The sequence below is a fragment of the Trachypithecus francoisi genome, unplaced genomic scaffold, assembly GCF_009764315.1.
Source record: "Trachypithecus francoisi isolate TF-2019V2 unplaced genomic scaffold, Tfra_2.0 Lachesis_group12, whole genome shotgun sequence".
Lineage (NCBI taxonomy): Eukaryota > Metazoa > Chordata > Mammalia > Primates > Cercopithecidae > Trachypithecus > Trachypithecus francoisi.
In genome coordinates this window covers 34,334,943-34,343,602 of record NW_022681457.1, presented here as the reverse complement: position 1 = coordinate 34,343,602, position 8,660 = coordinate 34,334,943, and the positions used below count along the sequence as shown (strand labels likewise).

General features: G+C 33.8%; 1 long non-coding RNA gene across 1 annotated transcript in view; it reads right to left on the bottom strand.

The window, feature by feature from the left end:
- Window positions 1-793: 793 nt before the first annotated feature.
- The window catches only part of LOC117093827, a 68,750-nt gene continuing 60,883 nt past the window's right edge, over window positions 794-8,660 (bottom strand). The window contains exons 4-5 of the long non-coding RNA XR_004441262.1: window positions 1,300-1,463; window positions 794-877 (exon numbers count right to left, since the gene is read on the bottom strand). This is a non-coding gene — a long non-coding RNA (uncharacterized LOC117093827). The remainder of the gene's footprint in view (window positions 878-1,299; window positions 1,464-8,660) is intronic.

Sequence of the window (8,660 nt, the reverse complement as noted above, 5' to 3'; positions counted from 1 at the left end):
CTATTATTATGTGACTTGGATCTCTCAAACAGATTGGAAGCTACTTTATGACAGTGGTAAGGAATATATCTATTACTAGTCTGGTACTCTTGGTATCTCCAAAAGACACTGAATATTTCATGATAACAATGGTATTGGCAACAGTAATGACATTGTTACTTGGCCATACATATATTAATAAAAATCATCTTAAATATAAATAGAAGTGTTAGTCAAACTTTGAAGCCTTGAATGACATGATTGATGCATTTAGTTGGGTAAAATGAACAGTGAATGCACACAAAATGAAATGATAAGAAGTGAAAAAATAAGGAAATAGAAATGAGAAAGATATTTAAAAAGGAAAAAAAGGCAAATAGTAGAAAATGGCTTATGTTTTTCTCATTGATGTCTCCCCAGCCCAGAATAACCAAGAATAAATACAAATTCTCCAATCAGACACACAGGAATGAATTATAAATAGTACAGTGATATTCATCCTAAAATACCTTTTTCCTGAAAGAAGTAGTTGCATTTGACTCTTATTACATATAAGTTCATGACTTTGAAAAAGAAAAGCTGGTTTTTTTTTATAGTTGTGTTTGTTGTGTTAACACTAATTTTTAAAAACCTTCCTAGGCCACAGTGGGTCAAATACTAAAGAAATTTGAAAGCTCTATCTTTAATTTGTCCCATTCATCTTTAAGGAATTTTAAGAAATCTCAACCTAGTAATTTTTTGTGGAATTAGATGAGCTGTTTTCATGCCTAAAATATTCAACATCATTATCATTCAAAATATTTTTGAGCACCTACCATATAAGAGCCATATTAGAAGTGACAGTGGTATAAAGAGACATGATACAGTTCTGCCGATAAGGGGATAATACAGATTGTACCTGGAATGTAATAAATAACGCAGATCAGCAAATGGCAGGTATGAGTGATATAAACTTACATGAGTTCCACATGCAGAGTAGAAGCAATACTGTTGTTACTGCTGAAAGTTTTCTCTAGAAAGGCTTTTCAACAAGTGTATACCTTTCGATGAGTATATTTGTTTCTGTCACAACAGTATTACCAGTCTACAAATGGGAGGTGATGGGATCAAAGGATTATGAGAAGTAAACTATAAATGTTTATGATTTCTGCTCTGCTCAAGTGATGAATCCGCACAGTAATATTTTCAGCCCTGAGTTTTAGCCCAGGTTTTGCAGCTAAGCTAAAGCAGTTTCCAATCCAGTTTTACAGCAATATAGAATTTCTTTCAAATAACAGTGATGATCCTCCAAAGTTAATCTGCAATGTTCAGCCAGTTTACCTCTTGTTGAGACAGAAGGAGTTGCATACACTTTTGAGGATATAGGCTTCAATACGGTTCCTTAATGAAAGTGAAATTATCCAGGAACATGTAACGTGATGTGACATGGTTGATAGGAGTATATTTAGGAGACACAGGAAAAACACAAGAGGGGGTTACGATCTCTAGAAAGAAAGAAAATATGTGTCTCAAGCTATATATTTGTCATATAAAACAATCCCATACTTAGATTTCAAGCAAAATATTACACAATACTAGAGCAGGAAATACAAATGTTATAATGCTATCTTTATATTTTCTAAAATCCCAAATTGCTAAAAAAAACAATGAATACCAAAGATTTTGCAACAGTCTTACAAATATAAGCAAATTCATGGTCATCACTAGGAAATTAGATGCAATCAAACTATATGTCAATTGTGGTTCTTTTTTCTCATCATGCTTAGTCCTCAGATCAAATTTCATGAATAATTCGGGAGTCTGATTTAATACAATCATGAATTCTAACATTGAGGACATTAAAGAATGTCTGTTGTCTAGCCCATGCTTTACCCAGACTAATAAAATAAGGGTGCTTAACCATTTTTACTCATACTTTCTTGTTGTTTTTCAATAGATTGCCTTATGCGCCATATTAGAAACAAAAGTTTGAAAAATGTCAAACCATTTCTTTCCTTGCATGGAAATAGAAACATCAGACGTATTTGAACTAAATAAAATAGTTTTATTTTGATTAGACTTCCTTTGGTAACTAATTCAACTATGAAGAAATTACATGTAACATAAAAATTTGAATAAAGTAGAAATAAATATATAGTTATATAGTTATTACATTAACTAGGGTGCAAGTAGAATACAAAAACAATCCCAGTGAATGTAAGAAACATAATTTAATACAAATAATTATTAACTAGAGATTGAAGAATTCAGAGGACAAATTGGGAGCAACACTGCGGGGTCAATGAGGTTACATCTGAAGGGAGCAACACTAACCATGAAAGAGTTCTAAATTATTAGAACTTAGTGACTTGGAGCAGGGCTTCTCTGGAGCTGAAATTGAGACCTGTGACTGGTGTTGCTAAGATCATAGGAGGTGCCCTATGGGTCTGGCATACAGATCTATGAGAAGCACACATCAGTCAGCTGGTGCTGTTGTCTCTGACAAGCTTCAAATCTGGTTTAGTAAGTACTGGGGGCAAATGTAGGGTAGAATCAACTGCCACTGTAAAGAAATGTTGGTGGGTGTTATTGACAAGACCAGAAAGCAAGTAGATAGCAAAGCCTTCTTCCTGCTGCTGTATAGTTTCTTTCTAGTGCCCTCTATTGGCAGATCCTGATAGGAAGGTAAGCTGGCAAAACAGAAATGAGGTTTACTGAGTCTCAGATTCAGAATCACAGGAAAACTTTTAAAAGGATGACCTTGAAGCTGAAAAGCAGAGGATATTGTGACCAAATTTATGCCAATATTCAACAACTTAGATGAAATGGGAAAATTCATCGAATGACACAAACTACCACAATTCACTTAAAATAAAACACACACACACACACACACACACAACAGATAATCTGAGAGCCAATTATGAAATGAAGGAATTGAATTTGTAGCCTGTAACATTTTCAAAAAGAAAATTCCAGAGCCATATAACTTTACTGGTGGATTCTACCAAACATTTAAAGAATAAATGATACCACTTCTACATCATCTCTTCCAGAAAATTAAACATAAGGAAATTTCTTCTCAGCACATTCTGGAAGGCTACCATCACCTTTACACCAAAATAAGGAAAAGACTTTACATGAAAATTTCAGGCTAATATCTATCATGAACATAGACAAAAATGTGCTTAACAAAATGCTAGCAAATCAAATTCAACAAAAATAAAATAAAATAAAGATAAAATAGGCCGGTGCTGTGGCTCACGCTTATAATCTCAGCACTTTGGGAAGCCAAGGCAGGCAGATCACCTGAGGTCAGGAGTTTGAAACCAGCCTGGCCAACATGGAAAAACCCCGTCTCTACTAAATATAGAAAAATTTGCCAGGCTTAGTGGCAGGCACCTGTAATCCCAGCTACTTGGGAGGCTGAAGCAGGAGACTCGCTTGAATCCAGGAGGTGGAGGCTGCCGTGAGCCGAGACTGCACCACTGCACTCCAGGCTGGGCAAGAAGAATGAAACTCTGTCTCAAAAAAATAAAAAATAAAATAAATAATTTTTGAAAAGATAAAATATGATGACTAAGTGAGTATTAGCTCAGGAATGCAGGAATGCAAGCAGATTTAACATTCAGAAGCAAATTAATTTAATTCACTTTATTTACCAACTGAAAAAGAATATCCACAAGATAATCTCAATAGGCAGAGATTGAAAATCTAACATTCATTCCCATTCAAAAGCCTCAGCAAATCAGGAACAGAAGGGAACTTTCTTTGACCAATGAAGGACATCTACAAAAAACCATACAGCTAACATCATATTAAATCATGGGAGACTGAATTATTTACTGCTAAGATTAGGAAGAAGGCAAAGATGTCCACTCTTACCAATTATTTTTACATTGGACAGGAGGTTCTAGCCAGTGCCATAAGCAAAGAAAAAGGAAATAAGTCACCCAGTTTGAAAGGAAGAAGCAAAATATTGTTTCTCACAGATGACATTTTTCTATGTAGAAAATTAAATGAGGTATATGAAAATAAAAGCCATGGGAACTAATATGTGAGTTTATCAAGTTTGACAGATATGAGATAAACATACATATAAATGAATTTCATTTCTATGTACTAATAGTGAAAAAATTCAAATTAGAATTAAGTAAGCCATATATTAGCTTAAAAATATGAAATAGGCATAAATATGATAGAATAAATTAAAAACTTATACACTGAAAATTACAGAACATAGTCAAGAGAAATGAAAGAATACCTAAATAAATGGAGAAATATAGCTTGTTCATTGGTTGGGAGAACTCAATATGGTTAAGATGTCAATTCTCAAATTGATCCATAGCTTCGATGCCAACCTAATTAATGTTCTCACACACCTTTTTGTAGAAATTGATAAGCTGATGCTAAAATTAATATAGTCATATAAAGAATAGCCAAAACAACTTCAGAAAGAACAAAGTTGGAAGAACAAGAAAGTTTAATTTTAATACTTATTTTAAAACCACAATTACCCAGAATATGAGATTGACATAAAAATCAACAAATAAATCAAGGAGACAAAATAGAGATCTAGAAATAAACCAACTCAAAAACTGACAACTGATTTTTGACAAAAGTGCAAAAGTAATTCAATGAAAAAATAAGAATGGTTTCATCCACTGAATATTAATATTAAAAAAAGTTAACAAACTTTGATACATTGCTCTTACCACCAAGAAAAAAAAAATCAAAATAGGTCAGAGACCTAAATGCAAAACCCCAAATTATAAAACTTCAATAAGCAAACTGAGGATGAGTTGTTTTGATTTTTATGTAGGCAAAAACTTCATAGCTATATCACCAAAATATGATATTTGAAAGAAATGTCTGAAAAATTGGACTATATAAAATTGTAACACTTTGCTCTTCTGAAGACACTGTTTAGAAAATGAAAAAACCCAAAGACTGAGAAATAATATTTGCAAATTACATTTCTGATAATGGACTTTTATCCAAAATATATAAAGAATTGTTAAAATTTAATTATAAGCAAACTGGTTATAGGAATGGAACAAAATATTCGACTGGAGGCTTCATCGAAGAGACTTCTTGTACAGGAGAAACCATTTTTTTTTTTTTTTTGGAGAAAAATAAATACAGAAAGGTGGATACATGACATTAAAACACTGCAAGGCTCCAAAGAAAATGTGTAAGAAAAATATGAGTTGTCCAAAATAGGTCAAATAAAAAGTACTTTTTGAATCATACAGTAAAAATGCTAAAATATTTTTACTAAATTGAAAAATCAACATGGCATATACACTATATGAGTTCAGAGAGTTTTTTTTTTTCCAGTTTGCAAGCCATTAGAGTATATCTTATTTATACATGCTGAACTTTACATGAACTTTCCAAAGTCATTGTTACACCGAGCTCATAGTTCTCTTTCAGGGAAAGATAAAATGTCCTAATTTTCACTCTCAAGTTTTTTGAAAGAATTCCATGAAGTGTCAGGATAACCTCCTCTATAAGTGTATTGTTGATTTTGAGTGCTCTCCATTTTCTCGATATTTCTGATTATTGCTAGATCTGAATCACATGGGGCAAATTTATTATTTCCATCTAAATTCTAGAATCCTCCCCTCTTAACAGTGGCTGTTTTATGTGGCTCAGTATAGTTTTTCTAGCCACAACACCTATGTCTGCAAAATAGTTGATTATCAACAAATACGTGTTTATTGGCTGAATAAATCCTCTTCCATTTACATCTCGTAATTTTATTTTCATATATACATTTTGCAATAGGAATTCAATTTGACCAATAGTTGTATTCCAGAAGATTTTTCTGTACTTTACCATTGAAAGCTGGAGTTTCTACTAGAAATAGATCAGGATCTAGGAATTAACAACTTGACTCCAAGGGTCTTAGAAGTTATATTAGCTCTTTTAGGCTGAAAAGTAGGTATCTATCCAAATACAATCACTAGAATAATATGAAGCTATGACAACAGTGAGTCAAAAGTTTGAATCAAATCTTTTGTATATTTGGATTATTTTTATACCTTTTTTCTATGTATTTTGACTTTTGTTTTCACTTCATGAAAACCTAAGAATCTGGAAAATACTATCTTACTAAAGAGAGAGAACACTAAGAACAGAGTGAATGCCAATGAATTAGGTGTCAGCTTTTGTACCTGAAGGAGTATTTTCTAATGAAGAAGAGCAGGGTGATATGCATACGTGATTTTAAAACCTTTCTTATCACAGCCCTAGGACCCCACAGATTCTAAGCTCTTATAATGTAACTCCTGAGAAGAAATATTAGGGGGAGTGGCTCTGTATCTGTTGAATCATAAAGCACCCGCACCACCAAATGATTTCAGGATTGGAAACTATTACATTACACAGTTGGTCTTCTTGTCTTTTCTCCCCCAGGCATTTTCTTCTACACTATCTCTAGATAGCTTTCAGAAAACCACATAATTTCATCACATTTCAACAAATTTTATAAATTTCACCATATTTTAGGGATATAATAGATATACAATTAAAAGGTACATATTTAGGTTATATATTTAAGTTTTGAAACATGTATATTGTCAGAAAATCATCAGCACAATCAAAATTGTGAACAAATATGTAACTACCAAATGTTACTTCATGGCCCTTTGTAATTGCAACCTTGTCCCTCCCCGCTATCCAGGCAACTATTGATTTGTTTTCTGTCGTTGTCAATTAGTTTGCATATGTGCATGTATGTTATATAAATATTACATATTTAGTTGCATTTTATATAAATGCCATTATAGAGTATTTACTCTTTTTAATCTGTCTTCTTTCAGTTATCACAACTAATAAAGATTCACATAAGTGAATTTATCAATGGTTCATTGTTTTTATTTTTCAGTAGATTCCATTATATCAATATGCCTAAAGTTTTTTTATTTATTAACGTGTTGACTTTTTCTTTTCTAAATTCTGGATAACACAAAGAAAGCTGCTATACATTTTGTATACAAGCATTTGTTAAAACATAATGTTTCTTTTCTTAGGTGTTAGTTAGATACCTAGGGTTAGAATGGCTACATCATGCAGCAGGTTTACATTTAACTATTTAAGAAACTGCCACACTATTTTTTTGTATCATTATATGAATAATACTTTGTATAGGCCGGGTGCGGTGGCTCACGTCTGTAATCTCAGCACTTTGTGAGGCCGAGGCAGGTGGATCACCTGAGGTCGGGAGTTCAAGACCAGCCTGACCAACATGGAGAAACCCCGTCTCTACTAGAAATACAAAATTAGCCGGGGTGGTGGCGCATGCCTGTAATCCCAGCTACTCAGGAGGCTGAGGCAGGAGAATCGCTTGAACCCGGGAAGCGGAGGTTGTAGCGAGCTGATAGCGCGCCATTGTACTCCAGCCTGGGCAAAAAGAGAGAAACTCCGTCTCAAAAAAAAAAAAAAAACTTTGTATAAACAATTGTACAATGTATATTCCTACCAGGAATATATGAGAGATCCAGTTCCTCTAGATATTCACCAATAAGTATAGTCAGTCATTGTTTTTCCCCATTCTTTCTTTCTTTTTTTTTTTTTTTTTTTTGAGATGGAGTCTTGCTTCTTTACCCAGGCTGGAGTGCAATGGCATGGTCTCGGCTCACTGCAACTTCTGCCTCCCTGGCTCAAACAGTTCTCCTGCCTCAGCCTCCCCAGTAGCTGGAATTATAGGCACGTGCCACCATGCCCAGCTAATTTTCGTATTTTTAGTAGAGACAGGGTTTCACCATGTTGGCCAGGCTGGCCTCGAACTCCTGACATCAAGTGATCCACCCGCCTTGGCTTCCCAAAGTGTTGTGATTACAGGCAGAAGCCACTGCGCCGGGCCAGTTTTCTCCATTCTAACAGGTATGTCGTGAAATCTAAGTGTGAATTCAATTTGAATTGTCCTAACGATTAATGATCTTGAGCATTTTTTCCTGGGCTTATTTAAATATATATTCATTGGACTTAAATTTGCAATCCCATACCTATTGATACAAATTTTATTTTATTTCTCACATTAAGATAGAGCCAGATTACCTGAATTATATGTTTTTTTTCCTAATGCTTTGGCAATAATGCACATAAAAAGAAAGAAATTAATATGAATACAAGTGCTGTGTTCCTTTTTCCACTCCCACTCCTTTTCTTTCCCCAAGTCCATTATGTACATGCTCGGACATACACGTCTTCAATCAGTCTGTAACCAGTCTGTCACTTTGAAAGCTCAACTTCGCTCTCCTGCTTTGCAGTGCTATTCACACCCTGCCTAAGTCAATCATAGGAAATCTTGCCATCTGCAACGCAGTAGACCTTATATCTGTCAAAAGAATGAGAAAAAAAAACAGGACTGCACATCTCAGGAAAGACTCAAGTTAAGGTCAAAATCATTCAAAATCACTTGCACTGTCTTTTTACTATACTTCTTTTTGAACATGCAAAGCCAAATGGGTCCAAGATGGAGAAAAGCTTCCTGTTCACTCCTAAACTGCAACATATTCAGAAGTGGACAAAAATAGTTTGCTTTAAAAATTATGTGCTTATACGAAAAAATTGCAGATAAGAGGAACAATACCTTCATCCCTGTAAAATAAAAACACTTTAAAAAATAGTGCTCAATATCATATATGCATATATATGTAACATATATATGTGTATACATATGTATATACTGAAAC